The 23,623-nt window shown below is 43.0% G+C and overlaps 1 protein-coding gene and 1 pseudogene across 4 annotated transcripts in view; both read right to left on the bottom strand.

Annotated features, from left to right (window-relative positions):
- Nucleotides 1-987: 987 nt before the first annotated feature.
- Nucleotides 988-8,715, bottom strand: LOC786039 (alpha/beta hydrolase domain-containing protein 17C-like; annotated as a pseudogene).
- Nucleotides 8,716-16,565: 7,850 nt separating this feature from the next.
- SIRPB1 (signal-regulatory protein beta 1) overlaps nucleotides 16,566-23,623 on the bottom strand; it is a 93,202-nt gene continuing 86,144 nt past the window's right edge. For 3 of the 4 annotated variants that reach the window (XM_059892652.1, XM_025001088.2, XM_002692241.7), the window contains one exon: nucleotides 16,566-23,345. The gene's annotated coding sequence lies outside the window, so the exon portion shown is untranslated. Of the gene's footprint in view, nucleotides 23,368-23,623 lie in introns of all 4 variants that reach the window. The other variant, XM_059892653.1, reaches the window with a different exon arrangement.

The following is a 23,623-nucleotide window of genomic DNA, read 5'->3' as shown; positions in this document are numbered from 1 at the left end:
GAGAGGCCTGGCTTGCTGCAGTCCATAGGGTCACAAAGAGTTGGACATTGACTGGGGGACTGAACAACAACAAAAAGTGGAAAAACCCAAATGTCCATCAACTAATAGAGGGATAAACAAAAATGCAGCCCATTCACACAATGAAATATTAGCCATAATAAGGGATGAACTACATTTATAACATGGATGACCTCAAAAATAGTATACCAAGTGAAAGAAGCCAGACACAAAACATGAGATTTTGTATTACTCCATTAATACAAAAATATCCAGAAAAGGAAAATTCATAGAGATGGAAAGTAGATCCATGGTTACCTGGAGCTGGAGCTAGGGATGAGGATTAACTGTAAAAGACACAAGAGATCTCACTGGGGTGACAGAAATACCCTAACACTGGATTGTGGTGTTATTGGATATGATATAAGAAATCAATATTTGGTCTTCATCCCTGGTTCCTGGGACATGATTCCTAAAATCCTTGGAGTCTCTGGGGTGATGAGAGGTCTACATGGCTTCAGGAAGGAGTCCAGAAGCCAAATGACTCATGTTGGGGGCCCCTAGATGGCTTTATGAAGGAGGCTAGTAAGCATGACTAGAGGGTTGTGCTGACCTCCAGAGAGGACAGAGGAGCTAACAGTGAGTTAGTACTGGCTATTGATTTACTCGATCAGAACTACGTAATGGATGCTCCATAAAACCCCAAATGTCAAGGCTCAGGGAGCTTCCAGACTGGTGAAAACACCAAGATGTTGAGAGAGTGACATGCCCAGAGAGAGGTTGGGAACTCAGCACCCCTCCTGCATACCTTGCCCCTATGCCCACATGATCGCTCCTGAGTTGCACCCTTTACCATAAACCAGTCATAGTAAGTATTTTCCTGTGTTCTCTGGAAGTCCCAAAGTATAGCTTGTCAGTGAGAAGTACAAGTGACAACCTGAGATTTGAGACTGACGTCTGACATGAGGACTGTCTGTGGGGCTGAGCCCTGGCATCTGTGGGGTCTACACAAACTCTTACAAATTTTTTTTTTTATTTCAGATCCATGTATCCTTTATTCCATGACCAACCACTGTGTTGCATCCAGGCAACACCACACAAACAGGCAGTCACCTGCAACCCAGCTGTACAACAATCGGAGGCTTACAGTACATTTAAGGCTTTTAAATTTGGGGGGGAAAAAAAAGGTTTTTAAATAAAACCGAAGAACTCTCAAACCCAAATCCCCAACCAACAGAAGTAGTGTAACAATTTTAAACATCTTACATTTCTGTTGGTGCAACCCCAGTGTCAAAACCCAAATAACTCCTAAATTAAAAAGATTAGTTTTGTGAAATTTTAATTACATAAATTTTTCAAAGCATAAACTTGTCATTTTTTTTGTCTTGGAAATGTTATAAAAAATTTAATAGCAAAACACAGGAATAAAAACATATTAACAAAATGTATTCAATCACTTACATTACAAACAAGGAATCTGCAGTCACAGATTCTGTGGCCTGACAGAAGAAAATTACTCAATAGGAATCTATGCACAATGTGATTGCAAATATGTACAGTACTTTAAAAAAGCCTACAAAAGAGGAAAGTTGGCTAGGTTCTTTGTTAAACCAACCAGACAATCCAAATATTAAAACTGTGGACTAGTGTATTAAACTCACACTTTAAAAAAGTTTCATTTTGTTTAAGAATATTCCAGTTATATTTATATGGTTCCAGTTGATGAAGCCAATCACCATAGTTCCAGTAAATTACCCTTTAATTGATTTGTTTGGGGGAAGATTGGCATGTCAATAAAAATGAAGGAATTTTCATCACAATGGTTTCCAGTTAAACTAATCACAGCTTCACAAATAGACTGAACCCATGAATCCAGTGGCTGAAAGAGAGCTGCAGGTCAAATACTGAGAACACGGGAGGCGAGAGGTTGAAAGTGAAAAAGTGAAGTCGCTCAGTCGTGTCCGACTCTTTGTGACCCCGTGAACCCATGGATCCAGTGGCTGAAAGAACTATGGCCAATCACCATAGTTCCAGTAAATTACCCTTTAATTGATTTGTTTGGGGGAAAAGATTGGCATGTCAATAAAAATGAAGGAATTTTCATCACAATGGTTTCCAGTTAAACTAATCACAGCTTCACAAATAGACTGAACCCATGAATCCAGTGGCTGAAAGAGAGCTGCAGGTCAAATACTGAGAACACGGGAGGCGAGAGGTTGAAAGTGAAAAAGTGAAGTTGCTCAGTTGTGTCCGACTCTTTGCGACCCCGTGGACTGTAGCCCGCCAGGCTCCTCTGTCCATGGGATTCTCCAGGCAAGAATACTGAAGCGGGTTGCCATTTCCTTCTCCAGTGGATCTTCCCAACCCAGGGATCGAACCCGGGTTTCTTGCATTGCAGGCAGATGCTTTCTCCTCTGAGCCACCAGGGAGAGCCACCAAGGAGAGAGGTTGAGTCCTGCATAAATGAATTCTACATGACGGCTAAGGTGGAGAAAGGGGTGTGAGCATCCTTTCTTACAGCATGAGAAAGTGGTCCCCCCACTCAGCTCTCATTCCCGCCCTGCAAGGCAATGAAGCTGGAAGTTACAACTATTCCGTTTAACATGATGTGTGAGTCGGTAGACTCTCTGGATACGAAAGACCGAGAAGTCCTCGGCTGTCTGATGAGGATGCCGGAAAAGCTGGGTGCTTCCTTGTGGTGATCATGCCATGACCGCCGTCCAGTGAAAGTATATGTAACACGGAGGACTCGTGCTTACAGTCAATGAGGTAATGTCAAGTCGTCGTCTTCAGGAATTGGGAAGTTTGTGAGAAATGAAGTTTTAGTCTCCCTAGGTACTGTGCGTAAAGCTTTATGTCACTATGCCCGGCCCGTTCGACCCCGGGCGGCTCCACGGCCTGGGGACAGAGCTCGTACATGGCCAGGCGGTGGGAGAAGTCAATGACCTCGTCCTCTGTGCCGTGAATAACTAACACGGGAGAGGTGACTTTGGAGATCTTTTCAATGCTGGGGAACGCGTCAAAGCAGTACGTTTTCCTGCCGTCGGGAAAAGCCACACGCCATGCAGAGGCGAATGGAGAATCACGGCAGCATACTCGTACCTGGAGGCCAGGTCTACCATGGGGGCCGTCCCAACGCTCTGGCCGTACAAGATGACGTTCTCGGGACTTAACGCCGTGTATGGGGCAATCCATGCTCCAAAGATAGTAAGATACCAGAGCACACCAGGAAAAGCTAGTGTCTGCAGCTAGCTCATCACAGGCTGATAAAGACAGCAAGAAGATGTTGCTGGGAGGCAGACAGCTAAGTTTTGTGCATTTCAATGATGCAGATTTTTCCGGGTGCGCAGCGCCTGCCACGTGGCGTCGATGTCGGCATAAAGGTTCTTCTTCGGGGGGCTTGACGGAGCTGATGCCGTAGCCGGAGTAGGTAGTAGGAGATGTTGCAGTTGATGCACGAGCCCAGACCGATGTAGAAGTTGCACATCTGGCTCAGGTCCACGGCGTTGCCGTGCGAGAAGAGCAGCGTGTAGTGGCTGGAGAGCGCGCAGCGCACGAACATGCAGCTTAGCTGGTTGTTCCCGGCGGTGCACGAGAAGACCTCGACCGCTTCCAGCTAGCGCTGCGAGCAGTCGGCTCGCTTGCTCAGGTGCAGGCTGCACGCGCCGGGCCCCGCGCCCTCCTCCTCGAACTGCTGCCCGCGGCGGAGGTGGAGGAGTGGAAGCGGCCGAGGCGGGAGCGGGAGTGCCGGGGCCGCGCTGCTCGGGCGGCAGGAAGGCCAGCTTGGCGGCGATGGGGCTCGGGCAGGGCGGGCAGCAGAAGAGCCAGCACAGCTAGCCCAGCGAAAAGCCGTTCATTCTAGGGCCTGGCTCCGGCATTGGGGCGGCTGGAGCGCGCCGCCGCCGCCGCCTGCATAGCAGGCAGGCAGGCCCAGCTGGGAAGCGAGGGAGGGCGGGCGCGCGCGGCTGGAGGAGGCGGGGGCAGGCCCCGGGGCGCGCGGGGGTGCGGGGAGGCGGGGCTGGCCCGGCGGGCGTGGCGCTAGGAGCCGGGGTAGGTCAGCAGTGGCCCAGCGGGCCGGGCGAGGCGCCAAACTACAAATTGAATTGATTTGCAGGACACCCTATTGGCGCTGAGCGCCGAAGGATTGATGCTTTTGAACTGTGGTGCTGGAGAAGACTCTTGAGAGTCCCTTGGACTGCAAGGAGATCCAACCAGTCCATCCTAAAGGAAATCAGTCCTGAGTATTCACTGGAAGGACTGACGCTGAAGCTGAAACTCCAATACTTTGGCCAGCTGATGTGAAGAACTGACTCATTTGAAAAGACTCTGATGCTGGGAAAGATTGAAGGCAGGAGGGGAAGGGGACGACAGAGAATGAAATGGTTGGATGGCATCACCGACTCAATGGACGTGACTTTGAGTAAACTCCGGAGTTGGTGATGGACAGGGAGGCCTGGTGTGCTGCAGTCCATGGAGTCGCAAAGAGTCCGCCGACACGACTAAGCGACTGAACTGATTGGTTTCTAGTAAGTGGGAGAACTGATTGGTGTGGGGAGAAAACCCACGTATCTGTTACAAGTAAAAACAGCTCATTGCACAACTCAGCAAAATGACTAAAACTCAGTGACCCACTTAGAATGGGTGAATTTTATGGTATGTAGATTTTATCTAGATAAAATTGTTAAAACTGGTTTCCCTGATGGCTCAGCAGTAAAGAATCTGCCTGCCAATGCAAGAGATGTGGGTTCAGTCCTTGGGTGGGGAAGATCCCCTGGAGAGGGAAATGGCAATCCACTCCAGTATTCTTGCCTGGGAAATTCCATGGACAGAGAAGCCTGGTGGGCTACAGTCCATGGGGTTGCAAAGAGTCGGACATGACTTAGTGACTAAACAACAACAAAGTTGTTGAAAACGGGAAGCCTGCAAAAAGAATAGACGTGTAAATAGGGTGTGATGCACACCGTCCCAGGTGCACTGCCCAACGACCCAGCCACCTGGATGAGCGAGAGTCTAAAGCACCCCCAGAAGATACTGGAGCACCTACACTTTCATTGGTGTCAGGGACAGAGGACCAGTTTCACTTAAACCCATCTCCAAGAACGCTTTCAGTTGGCAAGTTTTGCTTCAGGCAGCTTTTCAGGCACCTGACAAGAGGCGGAAGCTACAGATTCCAAGTGATAAAAGGACCATGTGTTTCAGATTTCGCATCTTTACTCATAAAGGGCTCACTTGCTCCATTGGTTTGTACGCTCCTGAGGTCCATTCCCTGCATAGTGTGTACAGGACGTGGCAGAAGAAGGTGCCAGGTGCTCAGAGTAGCTTTTGAAATGGATCAAAACACTGAAGGCAGAACTTCTCTGGCTTAATGTTAAGCTAATGGCCCATGTGATGGCTTCACAGTGTAGGACAGCCTGACCTTTTGTTTGGGTGGAGAATGAATAATTACCGGAATTTTTTCCCCAGACAGCAACAATCATGTCTTGTCCCATTTAATTTCATTAGTTAAGTTTTTGGTGTACTGAGCATCTAATTATTATCCAGTCATAGAAATGTACACTCAGACAGACTTTGGTCTTTTTCTTTTCAGAAAAAGAAATTTTAGATTTTCAGAAGTTTGGATTTTTCCATTAAAGAGGTATGCCCATCTTATCAAAATCTATTCTTAAATGTTTTAGACTTTGAGGATTGGTAATTTTCTTTTTTTAAAAACAAATGCTAGCTTTTCCTTTGGAAATGGCTTAAACTTTAAAATCCTTAACAGATTATTTTTATTATAAAATGATTGTTTTTTATTATGAAGTGATTGAGATACCACAGCAAGTGCTTGAATAAATTATGACATATCAATGCTATGAAATGCCCATAGTCATTAATAAGAAATGTGAACTAACACAGAAAGAACTACAAGATAAGCAAAAATAAATAAATTGCAAAATAATCCACCTTCTCTGATTTTTCCCAAGAAGACTTTGAAAGGACCAAATAGAAGGCATTGGCAACATTTACAGAAGTGGCCATGAATTTTACCTGGGGCAGCAGGGACTGACAGATGGCTGACCACAGGGGCACGATGCTGGGGACTTATAGACCCTACTCTCCACTGAGCACCAAGATAGCAAACCAAGGACTTTCCTGGTGATCCAGTGGTTAGAACTCCATGCAGGGGCACAGGTTCGATCCCTGGTCGGGGGAACTAACATCCTGCAAGTCAAGTGGCTCATCCAAAAAACAAACAAACAAAAAGACAGCAAACCAGATGTGATCTGTAAGTTGAAACAAGGAGGAGAGCTATGGACAAAGGAGTGAGAAATGTGAGGTAGGTGCTAACTGGCAGGTTCCCTCCCAGAACCTGAGAGGGAAAAGATTTGTATGTGAGATTTCTGTAATATAAAGAGCTCACCTTATGGCAAAACTAAGGAGCCCACCTTCTGGTAAAACGTTTATGAAGATGTGTCTATTCCTTCATAACATTGAAAGACTCATAAAGAACAGCTTATGACTTTTTTTGAAAAGATGATGACTTGACAGACTGACAATAGAACAGGTGAGCTTTCCACCCCAGAAATGTTCTCTTACAGGAAAATCCAGACCAAGGTGAGAATGTTGGAAAACGTGTTGGTGTGAGGGCTTCCCTGGTGGCTCAGTTAGTAAAGAATCTGCCTGCAATGCAAGAGATGCAGGTTCAATTCCTGGGTTGGGAAGATCTCCTGAAGAGGGGCATAGTAATCCATTCCAGTATTCTTGCCTGGAGAATCCCATGGACTGAGGAGCCTGGAAGGCTACAGTCCATAGGTGTCGGGAGCCGCGTTAGGTATTACTGACAAAATAGAGGCACGGCCCTAAACCCCCTCCCTTTGTTCTGTAGGCACGGACCCGGAATGAAGGAGTTAGGCTTTGTGATTCTGACTTGTTTTTCCCTTTCCTCGGCTGAATTGACTGAAGAGAATATTAAGGTGCTTATTGTTTTTGAGAGGGGCATGAGAAGGCATAAAGCCTTCTGCAGCTGTGCTCAAAGAATAATCCATAAAGTTAATCACTGACATTTGTTCAAGGACTTTTACAAAAAAGTGTTCCAGGGTGAGCACACAGGCCGCAGCTTGAGGCCATGGGAGGGATTGCTATCTGAAGCCCATTTGTGAGAAAAGTTTATGGCAAAGGAGTTTGCTGAATTTAGGGCTTAGGAATAATTAAAATAGTTAGAAGCTAAAGATTTAAGGATTGCTGTAGTGTTAGCATATTCTACTATAGCTTATAGAAATTAGGGACTTTAGAGATATTATTAGGTAGAAGCCCCTTCTAAGAAATAGTGAGCTTAGGATACTAGGGGCAAACAGGACTTAGAAAGACAAGAATTAAACTGAGGAATGTGGTATGCAGCCCAGACATTAGCATGAGTTACAGTGTATTCACAAGGACACATGAGAAAAAGTAGATAAGGGAATCACTGAGGAAGGAACTCCTTTTGAGGGGCAACAATGATTTTTGGAGAAAAATAAATCTAGGTCCATGGGAACTAAAATATCAAACCTCTGACCTAATGCTTTTGTAAAAGTATAAAAGAGAATCATAAGCTTGAAATAAACAGGCAGTCCAAGAAAACTGAGAGGCTGCCTCAGTTTCTCTCTCACCGACACCGCTTACCCCTTCAGGTTGAATCCCTGGCTGCTGGAGCTGGACTCTGGCATATAGGGTTGTAAAGAGTCAGACACAACTGAAGTGACTGAGCACACACGCATGCACCTGTTGGTTTAACCTCCATACTTCTCTAAAAAATAAATCCCCCATCAATGTGATGCACTTAGAATGAATTTGAATCATAATCTAGATGTGGTGGATCATGAGGCAAATTATACGTGCATGAAGTCATCTGCTTGTAACAAAGATGAAAGATGGTTCTGTCCTGGTTCATTCATGTTGGATTAAAACCCTGAATATAACCACTGAGTGAGAGCTTCCAGTCAAAATTCAAACTTCATCATACACCTTGGAATTCCCTGTGAAGACATCTGCTCTGAAAGTAATGAATCTGGGGTTGGGGAGGAATCAGTGATAGCTCACCTCTTAACCAAACAAGGATCCATACCAGAATGAGAAGTCCTGTGAACACCATCAAAGTGAGAAGCCTAGAGCCAGAAGTCACATCTCATGAGTGTCATAGCATTCATACAGGGCAGAAACCTTATGAATGTAATCACCATGGACAACCTTTTTTAAAAAAAAGTTATACACCTCATGGTATATCAGAGATTTTATATTGGAAAAAATTCTTTTGAATGTAATCAACATGGAGAAACCTTTAACTACAATTCAACTCTCAATAGATACCACCATGAATTTCACACAGAATAGAAATTCAGTGAATGTTTTGAATGTGAGCAATTCTCCTTTCTTAATGTACATCAGAGCCAGCGTGGATGTTTATTATTTGCAACTGAGTCAGACTCCAGCAGAAAACAGAGGGACTTCTCAAATCAAGATGACTCAAATATCAATAGGAGGTACTTGAAAAGGTTTTATTCAAAAGTGTAGATGTGAAGAAAGCACAGGGGATGGTGCAGTAACTCAAGACCCTAAACCCAAGAGGTGATGAGGCTCAAATGGTTAAAAGTGCAGAAATTAGAGAAAGATGATTTATAAGGAGCTGTGGCTTTCTGAGGGGTGGGAGGCAGTCCAGAAGAATCCAAACCTCCAACCTCACTCATCTCCCTGTCTCTGAACTCTCCCCAGTGGGCCAGCAGCTGAGTCCAATAAGATGCCAGACAGCAAGGGAGCCTGTGATATGGTCAGCCTTTCAGAACAGACAGACAGATGAAGATGGATCTGGAGGGGAAATGGAAGATACCCAGCCCAGCGAACAGGAACCCTAGCTGACACACCTCCAAGGATCAACCTGGGTGCCCTGTTCCCACTGTAGCCCAGAGCCTGGTAAAGAGCCTGGTCTAGAACAGGCATTCGATAGAAATTGTTGAAATTAATAAAGGACCAGCAGAACAAAGGCAGACTCTTATTCAGCAGGAGAAAACGCAGAACTCCTCTGCCTGACCATCTTTTCCAAGGCCCCTGTGGAGCATAGGAAGGAGATGCTTTTGTAACATACATTTCCTGTTACCAGACAATAACAGAGCAGAAGACTAGGAATTCAGCAAGAGCTGATGACCTTGAAGAAAAGAGGGAAAGGTAAAAGGAAAGCTGGGGACACTGGACTGGAAGCTTTAAGTGTAATACCTGTAACAGGAAGAATCTTTGTATTCTATTACAAGTTAATCATTAAAGGGATATGGTCTATAAGCTTAAATTATGCATAATGGCACATCTCTGGGAGCCCTGCCTCCAGAGGAATGAGCATTAAGCTAAAATACCTTTGTTTAACTCTTAGGAAACATCTTGACCAGGCCTACTTGTGAATAGCTGTCGGAAGGAAGAAATTAACACAGCCCAAATGACTACCCACTGCAGTATTCTTGCGTGGAGAACTCCACGGACAGAGGAGCCTGGCAGGCTACAGTCTACGGGGTTGCAAAGAGTCGGACACAAATGAGCAACTAACATACGCACACACATAGGAGGTAACAGGAACCCGGAAATTTTCAACTTTAGCGCCTCCCCTCTGAGTATAAAAGAAGTCTGAATTCTAATTCAGACAAGATAGTTCTTTGGGATAGGAGTCTGCCCTCTCCTTGATCTGCTGGCTTTCTGAATAAAGTTGCTATTCCTTGCCCCAGTACTCATCTGTTTATTGGCCTGCCATTCCGACAGGGAAGGATGAGAAATGATATGGTTGAATAGCATCACCAACTCAACAGATATGAACTTGAGATAACTCTGGGAGATAGTAGAAGACAGAGGAACCTGGGTGTGCTGCAGTCCATGGGGTCACAAGAGTCAGATACAACTTAGTGACTGAACAACATGCAGTGAGCGGTATGAACTTGGACTCCGTAACATATCTCAGCAAACCCTCATAATTCTTCGTGATAGTTGTTACTTCTTACACTCAGCAGTTAAGAAAACTGAGGCTCAGAGAGCTTAGGTAAGTTTCCCAAGGCCACACAGTAACTTGGAGACAGGATTTGAATCTGGATCTATCTGCAACCTAAGCCTGTGGTTTTTCCACCCAGCAGGGCACAGAGTAAACTCCCCCATGGGTGTCAGCTCTAAAGAATAACTTCATGGCTTAAAGGCAAAAATGCCTCCACTCTGCTGATGTATCACAAATAGTTATTAACATGTTTTCTTTTATGACATCCTGAAGTCAGGAAAGGCTTTATTTCATCAAATAAAAAAATGAAGTTTGTCAGGGAGCTAGGAAAAGCCAAACAACTTTCTTGGATTTCTGATAGTGAAGAAGGAATTTATAGGGCCTGGACTCCATCTTAGGCCTGTTCATGCTGATCATGCTCAGCCACCTTTCCAATGGACTCTGAACTCTGTGTTTAGTGCCTATGAAAACAACGACAGAAGGAAGGATAAGACCCCCTCCAGACAGGGGAACCTTGAAGATCGTATCTAAGTTACTCATCGCCTAAGAGAAAACATACATTAATCACGCCTTCCTCCAGACAGGCCCTAAATTTTTCTGTATCAGTCGGAGTGTAACCTCGGGTTTATTGATTATTGGCTAACTGTTTGACTGAGTACATGAGCACATAGCACGTGAATGATGGGGTTATTGGGATTGTATTTTCCTTGGTTTATGTAAGTCTCAAGGAATTTGGAGTGGTGGGTTCAGACACGTACACATGGGGTATAAAAGATTTTCACAAATGCTGGTCAGGGGTCCTTGGCTAAGAGGAGACTCTGCCTTGGCCCTGCCGGTGTAATAAACTGCCCTCCACTATCTGCATTGTCCTTCTGAGTGAATTTGTTTCCCAGAACGTGTGGCTACAACAATAGCCCTGACTATTTAGTCACAGCCATTTTTTATTGATTCTAAATTCCCTGATTTAGGAACAGACTGTGGCCATGTTTCAAGGATATCAGGATAGCAAAAGACTGACAAAGAGGGGTTAATGTTTGTAGAAGCAGAATGAGTTTTATCTGTGCCATAGTATTCATAGATCATTATGAAATGATATTTATTTTACCAAACAAAAGATTTAAAAAAACAAATAGAAATCACTTAAAGGCAAAGAAATTCACATAGTCTATTATCAAAAGCTGCATTCCAAGAAAATTTTGTTCTCTTAACAAAGAGAGAAAACCAAATTCCAGTCTGTTACAAGCTTATATTCACAGTGAAATAGTAGTTATTTGCAATAAAAATATTCAAAGGCAGTTCAATATATTAGAAAACTTTTCTCGGGGTCCACATTCCACAAACTTTTTTTTTTCACTTTCTGTATCCACCACTTTGTCCATTCAGAGACAGCCACCTGTGAGACTTACTTCCTTTGCCCTTAATAAAATGTAACTCCATTTCTTATACCTCTTTATTAAAAACATACATCTTACTTTCCTTAAGCAAACATGAACTGTCCTTTATGCCAGCACTCTGTAGATTGGGAAACAAAAATCACCCAAAGTTCTTATCTCATTTACATTTTCTTTCTTTAAAAGTTGCTTCACACTGAGTTACTTCCTTTGCTGACAAATTTGTAACAGATACAATAAGATCATATTTAGTCTACATTAAACCTAAGCACAATAAAAGTATTACTCAATGTTGATGAACCTTAAGACATGTCTATATTAATTAGATTAACAGACAAGCATTAATACCAGGTATTAATTTAATACTGATTATTTCCCAGTTCGTGTGAACCTGAAATTCATTTAGTTTAATTTCTCTTGAATTTAAAATTGTTTGATTTGCAAGTGCTTACTTTTCTTTAGGTCAATTAAATTAGAGCTTGTCTACAAATTAACCTTAGCAGTAGTATCCAAAGACAAAGACACACACTGAGACATATATAAATCCGGATAGACAGATATCACGTAGTTTTCCACTTGAGATTTTAAATGTCCCTTTGTTTTTATTTTTTGTTTCTTGGCTTGAAGTTCTACCAATTTGCCCAAGGCTGAAGTCTCGGGCAGAGTGGGTTGTGTATCTCAAGGATACGATGAGTCAATTTCAGGCTATTTCCTAGTCCAGAAAAGAACTTTTTTTGTCCAGCTTTTTCTAACTGCACAAGCAAAAAGAACAGGTTTTGCAATTTTAAAAGGATTTCATTTTTACCAGTTTTCTCCTGAATCTAAAGAGCGTCATGGCCATCCAGTGTCAAATAATTCATCTCCCTTTTTTATATTCATAGTTCTATAGCTAAAATATAGACCAAATGGTGCTCAAATTGGCTTTGATGACAAGGACAGACTGACTGATAAGATGTTGTCCCAGCAGAGATTGTCCCTTGCGGGAACTGAGGTCTTAGTTTGATCAGAAGAATCTGAAGGAATAAGGGAACTTGCAAAAGTTGGGGAAGCTTGGTTTCCTTCCCATTTTCTATCCCTCTACCTCCCTGAGAGATAGGGAAGTTAGAAGGGGATTTTTTAGAATGTTTAGGAGAGTTTTTTCAGGCTTTTGATTACAGGAAAAAGTCCTGGGCCAAAGGGATGAAGGAGAGGGAGAAAGAAGGAGGGTTGAGGGGATAGGGTGGCAATAGAAAGACACAGGCAACGTGAGTCCCTCAGATTTGGATTCTGACTGAGTGTCATAGGGTTTGAGCATAAGGAATGACAGAAGAAATCAAGTTGGAGGATTGTGTTGTAATTTAAGAGTCCATTTTTCTTGGTTCCCCAATTCATACCGACTCCAAGTTTCATTGCAAAAGACTACAAGTCTCTTCTTTTTAAGACTTTCAGGGTCAATTTTTTTCCAGTTCCTGAGAATACAGCCTAGAGGGGAGCCTGAGGGAGGTTCTTGAGATGTACCTAAGCCCATTCTTAGGATGGGGGTACTGAGAGTTCACTGGCCACAGAAGACGTCCCAACTGTCCCAATATACCCTCTGTGTGCAACTGAGACCCTGTACGTCTAATGGCACAAATGACCAACCGTCCCAACAGTCACATCCGACGTGAGAGGTGCTGCCCGAGCATACGACGGAGAGCGGCACAGTGAGAGGTGCTGCCCGAGCATACGACAGAGAGCGGCACAGTGAGAGGTGCTGCCCGAGCAAACGACAGAGAGCCGCACAGTGAGAGGTGCTGCCCGAGCATACGACAGAGAGCCGCACAGTGAGAGGTGCTGCTGGAGCATACGACAGGGAGCGGCACAGTGAGAGGTGCTGCCCGAGCAAACGACAGAGAGTGGCACAAACTAGACTAGGCACACCCCTAGGCACAAACAGTGTGAAAATGCATCTGCGGGGTGGGGCAGGCAAGGACAGAAAAGAGGTTCCCAGACCAGCGTGACTTGGTGTATGGTGATTTCCTGAAATGTGGAAGGCACTCTTTGCGATGACTCAGAAACAACTCCTAGGCTAAATTTGGAATGAGGAAGGCAAAGTGAAAGTAGCGGGAAGACAGGCTGAGGAATCTGCCTTGTAGTCCTACCTGGAAGGCGGTGGCCAAGGGAAGTGGGCTCAGTGCTTGCTTGAACCAATATGCGTCTGACATTGCACAGAAGTTTTCTTGCTAGTAACAGACCTTCTAATAGCCTGGCCCATTCCATAATCCCCTTATCCTGTCATGGGATAAGTGGTGGTCACCCTAACGGCTTTTAAGTTCCTGACAACTTCTTTGGTGGCTCAGCCAGTAAAGAATCCACCTACAATGTGGGAGAACTGGTTTTGATCCCTGGGGTGGGATGATCCCCTGGAGGAGGGCCTGGCAATCCACTCCAGTATTGTTGCCTGGAGAATTCCCATGGACAGAGGAGCCTGATGGGCTACAGTCCATGAAGCTGCAGAGGGTTAGACACGACTGAGCACAGCACAGTACAATGAACATGCAATTTTAATTGGTCTGGTCCTCAGCTTAAAAGACAAGGAGGAAAGGCACCCTCATCCACTTGGGTGCCAGTTATTGGGGTGCAGTGTGATGTAGGGCCTTTGCAACATGCCAGAGAGTAACCCTGGCCAGAGTTTCTCAATCGGTTCCATAATCACTTGCCTGTTCACAGAGAGTTCGGGGAAAAAGAAGCAAGAGAGGAAAAGAGAGAGAGGGAGAGCCCCATAAGAGTCCCTGAATGGGCCACCAAATGTTGAGGCTGTTCGAGTGCCAGCTGGAAAAGAATTGCCAGACACAGAGCTTTTCAGATGGGAATGAGTTTAGTAAGAGCAAAAAATAGAGACAATGTAGGCGCTGTGAGTGTAGAAGGCCAACCTCTTGACAGATCAGGGAGAGTCAACAGTTTTTGTGGATTAGTAGCCAGGAAATGGCAACCCACTACAGTGTTCTTACTTGGAGAACCCCAGGGACGGGGGAGCCTGGTGGGCTGCCTTCTCTGGGGTTGCACAGAGTCGGACACGACTGAAGCGACTTAGCAGCAGCAGCAGCAGCAGCAGCCAATTTTTATAGTCTCAAGACAAGAAAATTCCTGCTGGAATGTTGGCACTAGATGATTGGTTAGGGCACTATTGAGTGACTACTGAAGGAACATTTTTGCCTAATTTGGGTCAGGAAGCCTGCTGGTGATTATCAGGAGGATTTTGGTAATGGTTACAAAGGATTTCAGTCAGCTTCAGAGGTGACCTTGGTTCTGGGCTCTACTTCTGTGGCCTTTGTACTAGACCTCACATTTGTGGCCTTAGGGCAGGACTTAAAATCTATGGAGGAATTTCTCCTGACAGATTTCTCAAACTTGGTGCATTTGTATTCTATTGCTGAACAATGTATTACCACAAATATAGGGGATTAAAAAAAAAAACAAGTCTGTTATTTCAAACTTTGCCCATGAAATCAGGAGTTAAGGCACAGCTTAATTTAGCTGTCATTCACAGAAAGAAGATGGTGTGAAGACACAGGAGAATGCCATCTACAATCCAAGGAATATTTGAGGTATCAGGAGCTGGGAGAGAGGCCTGGAAAAGATTCTCCTGAAGTTCATAGCACCTTTATTTATTCTTGCAAAAACTTGAAAACAACCACGATGACCCTCAGTAGGTGAACTGGAAAAGAAACTGCTAGATGCAGATAGTCAAATACTGTTCAAAACTAAAATGAAATGAGCTCTCAAGCCCTGAGAAAATGTGGAGGAATCTTAAATGCTACTAATAATTGAAAGCAAAAATCTACATGCTGCGTAATTCCGACTATGTGACATTCTGGGAAAAGGCTCTACCCTCATGACCTGATTTCTTCCCAAAGACCCACCTCCAAATATCATCACTTTGGAGATTAAACTTGAACAGATGAAGTTTGGAGGGATGCAAACATTCATTCCACGACAGACTTCCTTAAGTTTTATACAAAGTTCTTGTCCTTTCCAAGATCCCACGCAGGATACTGCGTACATTTACTTGCCATGTCTCCTAAGGCTCCTCTCAGCTGTGAATCTTCTCTGACTTTCCTTGCTTTTGATGATTTCAACAAATTTGATGAATACCAGTATATTTTAGTATGTCCCTAGATTACAGTTTTTCTGATGCTCTTCCAGTAACTAAACTGAAGTTATGGGTATTTTGGGAAAAATGGTCTTAGAGGGAAAGTTCCATGTTCATCAAATCAACAGAATAATTTATGCCTAATAATGTTGGTTTATGGTTATTGAAAAAGTGGCTCACTTGTATTTGTCAGGTTTCTCCACTATAAAGTTACTCTCTTTTCCTTCTTCCATTTTGTCCTCTCTGGAAGGGGGTCACAATGTGCAGCCCTTAGTTCAGGAGTGTTGAACTGGGTTTCCCCTTCTTTAGAGTGAACTGTCTATACAAATTATTTGGAACTTTCCTGTACAAAAGATATTTACATATTCTCCTCCATTTATTAATGTATTCAGTTACTTGTTTACATCAATAGGGAGTCATAGATATTTATTTTATTTGAGGTTATAATCTGTCTTGGTCTATTTGGGATGCTATAACAAAATATCACAGACTGGGTGACTTGGAAATTTATTGCTCACAGTTCTGGAGGCTTGAATTCCACTATGACTGTGGCGGCATGATGGTGTGAGGGTCTTGTTTTGGACTGTAGATTTCTTATGTAATCTCATTAATTTCATGGAATCTCACATGGCAGAAGGAACTAGGAAGATCTTGGGGTTCTCTTTTGCAAGGGTACTAATCCCATTCATAACAGAGAATTCCCCATGAACTAGTAGTGTTCCAAATGCTCCAACTTCTAACATGGTCATCTTGAGCATTAATATTCTGAAATGTGAATTTTGAAGGGACAAAAACATTCAGAAATATATGTACATGTGTGTGTGTGTGTATAAAAATATATCTCTAACATTTGATATATTTGTTGCTCAAATTGTTTCAGCTTTCTCCATTGGGAGATCTTTCTGTTGGTTCCTGAGCCTCTTTGACAAACTCCTCTATCAATGGTTTTCGCTTTTTCATTTTGTTTTCTTTTAGCTTTTCACTTCCTTATTTTCTGAAGGATATTGAATTTTTGATAGGATTTCTAAACACAAAGAAGAAAGATTAGCCTTTAATGAAAGGCCTTTAGAACAGAAGAGCCAGGTGATTGAATTAAATCATTTTTATTTTGAAATAAAGCATTTAGTAAAGACAAATTCACTCACTGATTAAATTAAACATTAATGGCCTGATATGTGGCAGTAAGTGATCTGGCAACTGAGGATTCAGCCTCTTCTCATAGAACTGATAGAATTTGCATCTTGTTTGAGGAAGAGACAACACATACATCGGGGTTCATTTTTCATCATGCAAGACTTTCAGTCTAGTTAAATAACATCAGTCTTGCAACACACAGTTCAGATTTCAGTTACCACAGAAAACTGAATAATTGCATAAAGTATGACTAATAATTGCATAAAGCTGCTTACTCTACTTCAGCCCACAAATCACTGTGTAATAACAGATGCTCATCATGATCAATAAACATTCATATCAATTCTCTGAAAGTCTATACTTTGGTCACTGTGACTCTGTTACTCAGTTTAGGCAGAAACAGCAGGATGTGTAGTTGTGTTGTCTCCTCTCTTCCAGTGATGAACCCACATGACATTTACAAAATGAGTAATTATAATAGGGAATTGGCATCAAGGATGAAAGTGCATTGGGAAACAATGATGGGACTGGAAGTTATATTCAAGAGGAAAATAAATGGATTACAGAAGAAATAGCTGACCATGGAGTGGTAACTTGATACTGTTGGAAAGATTCCAGATATACAATCAGAAGAACTTAGTGAAGGCAAACTTATAACATAAATGAGGAAAGTGGTGGTGAGGAAAAGGGTGAAGTTTTCTCAAAAGAAGTGACAGCAGCAAATACTTCAAATTAAAGAAAGTTTTGAAAAGATTTCACAACATTGAGAGTACAAGGCATAAAATGTTGGAAACTGATCCAAAGGAGCATAAGTCACTGGATTATAAAAAAGATACTCTTATATTGTAAATTAATCTGCCTTTTTAACATACAGCTTGTACACCTGGAAGTCCTCGGTTCACATACTGCTGAAGCCTAGCTTGAGGGATTTTGAGCATAATCTTGCTAGCATGTGAAATGAGTGCAATTGCGTGGTAATATGAACATTCTTTGACATTGCCTTTCTTTGGGACTGGAATGAAAACTGAACTTTTCCAGGCTTGTGGCCACTGTGGAGTTTTCCAAATTTGCTGCCATATTGAGTGCAGCACTTTAACACCATCATCTTTTAGGATTTGAAATAGCTCAGCTGGAATTCCATCACCTCCTCCAGCTTTGTTCATAGTAATGCTTCCTAAGGCCCACTTGACTTCATAATCCAGGATATCTGGATCTAGGTGAGTGACCACACCATCATGGTGATCTGGATCATTAAGAGCTTTTCTGTACAGTTTTTCTATGTATTCTTGCCACTTCTTAACCTCTTCTGCTTCTGTTAGGTCCTTGCCATTTTTGTCCTTTATTGTGCCTATCTTTGCATGAAATGTTCCCTTGGTATCTCTAATTTTCTTGAAGAGATATCTAGTCTTTCCCATTCTATTGTTTTCCTCTGTTTCTTTGCACTGTTCATTTAAGAAAGCTGTTTATTCTCTCCATGCTATTCTCTGCAACTCTGCATTCAGTTGGGTATATCTTTCCCTTTCTCCTTTGCCTTTCACTTCTCTTGTTTTCTCAGTTATTTGTAAGGCCTCCTCAGACAACTATTTTGCCTTCTTGAATTTTAAATTGCCAACATACGCTGGATCATAGAGAAACCAAGGGAATTGAAAAAGAAAACAAACCCACACATCTACTTCTGCTTCCTTGAATATGCTAAAGCCTTTGACTGTGTGGATCACAAAAAACTGTGGAAAATTCTTAAAGAGATGGGAATATTGAACCACATTACCTGTCTCCTGAGAATCCTGTATGTAGGGCAAGAAGCAATATTTAGAACTGGACAAGGAACAACGGACTGATTCAAAATTGGGAAGGCAGTACGTTAAGGTTGTGTATTGTCACCCTATTAATTTAACTTACATGCATGAAATGCTGGGATGGATGACCTAGAAGCTGGAATCAAGTTTGCCAGGGGAAATATCAGCAACTTCAGATATGCAGATGATACCAATTTAATGGCAGAATGCACAGAGGAACTAAAGAGCCTCTTGATGAAGGTGAAAGAGGACAGTGAAACTCAGCATTCAAAAAACAAAGATCATGGCATCTGGTTCCATCACCTCATGATGAATAGATGGGGGAAAAATGGAAACAGTGACAGACTTTATTTTCTTGGGCTCCTAAATCAATGCAGACAGTGACTATAGCCACAAAATTAAAAGGCACTTGCTCCTTGAAAGAAAAGGTATGACTGTTGGGTAAGGGAGTTAGAGAAAGCGAGGTTTGGAAAAAGAACGAGACTGGCACTTTACAGGAACAGAGCACCCTTAATGAGGTGAGAAAGGACAGCAGTCAGATTAGTGAGCTGCTGCACTAACCCAAGAAAAGAGTAAGTATATATAGGCATGTATGTGGAAAGCTATTGTCTGAAGGGGGCCTGTTCTTCTCCAAGGTTGTTTGGAGTAGTTATCTCTTAAATGGCTGGGGCAAGGAATTTTGGAGATCGGCCAGAGGTTGGACTGCCTGGGAACTGGGTGTAATCAGCCTCAAAAAGTAAAAAAATCCAGTTTTTTTTTTTTTCCCCTTTGGGTGAGAGAGTTCTTTGTTTTGCATAGAATGGTGGGGAGGACCTGGAGGGGAGTTTTAACTCCAGACTATTTTGAGCCACATAACTTTCTTTCAATGACAAACCCAGACAGTATATTAAAAAGCAGAGACATCACTTTGCCTACAAAGGCCATATAGTCAAAGCTATGGTTTTTCCAGTAGTCATGTATAGATGTGTGAGTTGGACCATTAAGAAGGCTGAGCCCCAAAGAATTGATGCTTTCAACCTGTGGTGTTGGAGAAGACTCTTGAGAGTCCCTTGGACAGCAAGGAGATCAAACCAGTCAATCCTAAAGGAAATAAATCCTGAATATTGTTTGGATAGACTGATGCTGCAGCTGAAGCTCCAATTCTTTGGCCACATGATGGGAAGAGCCAACTCATTGGAAGAGACCCTGATGCTGAAAACCCTGATGCTGGGAAAGATTGAAGGCAGGACGAGAAGGGGGTGACAAAGACTGAGATAGTTTGATGGCATCACTAACTCGGTGGACATGAGTTTAAGCAAACTCCAGGAGAGAGTGAAGGACAGAGAAGTCTGGCATGCTGCAGTTCAAGGGGTTGAAAAGAGTTGGACACAAATAGCAACTGAACAACACCAACAATGTTGTAAATTATACAAGAAGAATGTAAATAGGGTGCTAGCATTTTTTATAGGTTTTTACAAAGAAATGTTAATAAATTACTTAAATTCTCAATGTTTCTAATTTGTCAAAGTACAAGTAGTAATAGCTGACAGAGAGTTTATAATGTTTTGAAACAAATTTAAAACATCATAGAATGAACATTATCTTTCCTATTGATTACTGAGCTCACTGTCAGTTTATTCAGTAATTTTTATAGTCCTTTTCTACCATGCAAAGTGAGGACTGCATACGCTTTGTAAGTCAGATGGTAATATGCAGGGAGCCATATACCAGTATTGCAGGTGGGAGGTCTTGTACCAATGCCACAGATGCAGAACCCAGCACAAAAGTCATCTCTAGAACTGACTGACCCTCTTGCCAACCTTTACCTTGACTCCCATCCCCACTCCTGATCTAAACTGGCCTTCTCCCTGACCCCACATTAGGTAAAAATACCTATCCTAACCAATCACCTACTGCCATCCTTTCAGCAGGAATTTTATTTTCCCTGAGGCTGTTAAAAGTTGATTATTGACCCATGAAAGGCATGGCTCTCCTTGAGCCGGCCCACTGTTTTAACAGTCATCTCTCTGTGGTCTGTCAGAAGTTGGCCCCTTTGCTTCCAGTGTTCTCATTATCTCTGATCTTTATTCTTAGTCAACTCATTCCTTTCTGAAATATTCTGTGTTTAGAAATTCTTTTCCAACTTCTGTACAGACCATCAAGACAATAAGTACTTAAGAAACAAATCAACCAGGTTAAGGGCTCATGGAATGCCAGGGTAAGAGAACCACTGACATCTTATACAGGGTAGTGTATGAAAGGTGCCTTGGATAAAGTGAAATTTGAGCAGAGGTTGGAAAGAAGAGAGGGAGAGGTGCATATGTGTGGGGGTGGGGAGCAGAGGAGTGGTAAGATTTGACTGACATTCCCCAAAATTCACTGTGCCTAAAACAGGAAAGCCAGTTAGAGATCATAGCAATGATACAGGAAGAGATGATGATGGCTGAGACGAGGGAGTGATGGTGGGATGAGAATGTGGACATTATGGAGAGTTCAGTGGTGTGCTGGAAGAGGCTTGGACTGGCTCATGAGACTTGATATTTTGAGGAATTTTGCAAGCAAGTTGTTAAACTGATGGTAACCTAAAATTGACCACATTGGGGGTATTTACAGAAAGAATTAGCATGTACTACCAATCAGGCTTTTCTTTCTTTTTTTGGAGTCAGTTGTTGGGTGGGATGATTTGAGAGAATAGCATTGAAACATGTATATTATCATATGTGAAATAGATCGCCAGTCCAGATTCGACGCATGAGACAGGGTGCTCAGGGCCGGAGCACTGGTATGACCCTGAGGGATGGGATGGGGAGGGAGGTGGGAGGGGGTTCAGGATGGGGAACACATTTACACCCATGGCTGATTCATGTCAATGTATGGCAAAAAACACTACAATATTGTAAAGTAATTAGCCTCCTATTAAAATAAATTAATTAATTAAAAAAAAGAATCAGTTGTTAAAGGTTTACTATCTCACTACTGGACTTTACCATTTTGAAGGCAGAATTGAAAATGAGCTATAAACTGTGGAAAATTCTTAATGAGATGTAAGTACCAGACCATATTACCTACCTCCTGAGAAATCTGTATGCAGGTCAAGAAGCAACAGTTAGAACTGGACATGGAACAACAGACTGGTTCCAAACTGGGAAATGAGTATATTAAAGCTGTATATTGTCACCTTGCTTATTTAACTTATATGCAGAGAAAAATCATGTGAAATGGCTGAAGCACTAGCTGGAATCAAGATATTGCCAAGAGAAATATCAACAACCTTAGATATACAGATGACACCACCCTAATGGCAGAAAGTAAAGAGGAACTAAGGAGCCTCCTGATGAAGGTGAAAGAGGAAAGTGAAAACTCTGACTTAAAACTCAACATTCAAAAAACAAAGATCATGGCATCCGGTCACATCACTGCATGGCAAATAGATGGGATAAAAATGGAAACAGTGACAGACTTTACTTTTTTGGGCTCCAAAATCAATGTGGACAGAGACTGCAATCAGAAAATTAAAAGATTCTTGCTCCTTGGAAGAAAAGCTATAACCAACCTAGACAGCATATTAAGAAGCGGAGACATCTCTTTTCCAGCAAAGATCCTACTAGTCAAACCTATGGCTTTTCCAGTAGGCATGTACCAATGTGAGAGCTGGACCGTAAAAAAGGCTTAGTGCTGAAGAATTGATGCTTCTGAGCTGTGGTGCTGGAGAAGACTCTTGAGAGTCCCTTGGACAGTGAAGAGATCAAACCAGTCATTCCTAAAAGAAATCAACCCTAATTATTAATTGGAAGGACTGCGCTGTTGCTGAAGCTCCAAGACTTTGACTACCTATTGGGGGGAGCTGACTCATTGGAAAAGACCCTGATGCTGGAAAAGATTAAGGGCAGCTGGAGAAGGGGGTGACAGAGGATGAGTTAGTCGACATCATCAAATCAATGGACACGAGTTTGAGCAAACTCTGGGAGACAGTGAAGGACAGGGATGCCTGGCATGCTGCAGTCCATGGGTTTGGAAAGAGTCAGATATGATTGAACAACAACAACAGCATAAAAGAAAGAGAAATCAAGGATGAATTCAAAGCTTCTGGACACAGCATATTTCCCATGAGCAATTCATAAGGATTGTGAAAGATTCAAGTTGATGGAAAACTACTCTTTCCATTGCAGAAAGAGAACAAAACACTAATTTCTGGGTTTGAGAAGTAGGCTATCTAGACAAATGGAGAAGGAGAAAATTTTTTCTTAAAACCAAGATGGCACTTGGTTTAAAACTAAAGAAGCACTTCAATGGTGGGGAGTTAAGTGAAGGCAAGAATCCAGAAGACAGAATAATTTCTCCACAGGGTATCAGTGTATAGTCCGTGGCTAAGTCCAAGGTGATGGATGATCTGTATTAGTTGGACTCAAGGAGATCCAACCAGTCCATCCTAAAGGAAATCAGTCCTGGGTGTTCATTGGTAGGACTGATGTTGAAGCTGAAACTCCAATATTTGGCCACCTGATGGGAAGAGCTGACTCATCTGAAAAGACCCTGATGCTGGGAAAGATTGGGGGCAGGAGGAGAAGGGGACAACAGAGGATGAGATGGTTGGATGGCATCACCGACTCAATGGACATGGGTTTGGGTCGACTCCGGGAGTTGGTGATGGACAGGGAGGCTTGGTGTGCTGCAGTTCCTGGGGTTGCAAAGAGTCAGACACGACTGAGCAACTGAACTGAACTGAATTCTCATGTCCAAGGGAGATGTTGTGAGTCAGTCTCCAGAGCTACTCCCCATGATCTCTGCTCAGGATCACATATGAAGATTCAGCTCTGGGGGTTTCATGAACATGTGGGCAGGCAGATCTCCATGGACAGAAGACTTTTGGAGCAGAGTTGTGGAAACTTTCAGCTGGGTCCTTCTTGTGGGCTGGGCCCTCAGTGAGGGAAGGAGACAGTAGAGGCTGGCGGTGACACCTAGCAGGGAGGAAGGAAGGAGCTGTGGGAAACATTTTCATACTTAATTATCTGCTCATCATTCAGGAAAAGTTCTCTGCATGCCTCCCACATGCCCAGGTATACTCCTCCTGGGATGCCAGGCCTGAAGGGATGGACAGCCCCCGAGTTAGGACTGTGACCCCTCAGCCTCCTCCCCAGGTCCTCATACTCCCTCCTCAGGCCTTCCACTCTGTCACACAGAGGTCACAGTTGGAGCAGCCTTCAGAGGAGCTGATCTGGGACTAATCAATATTACC

The sequence above is a fragment of the Bos taurus genome, chromosome 13 (assembly GCF_002263795.3).
Source record: "Bos taurus isolate L1 Dominette 01449 registration number 42190680 breed Hereford chromosome 13, ARS-UCD2.0, whole genome shotgun sequence".
Taxonomy (NCBI): domain Eukaryota; kingdom Metazoa; phylum Chordata; class Mammalia; order Artiodactyla; family Bovidae; genus Bos; species Bos taurus.
Note: the sequence above shows the minus strand (reverse complement) of the source record. Positions and strands in the feature narration are given on the sequence as shown.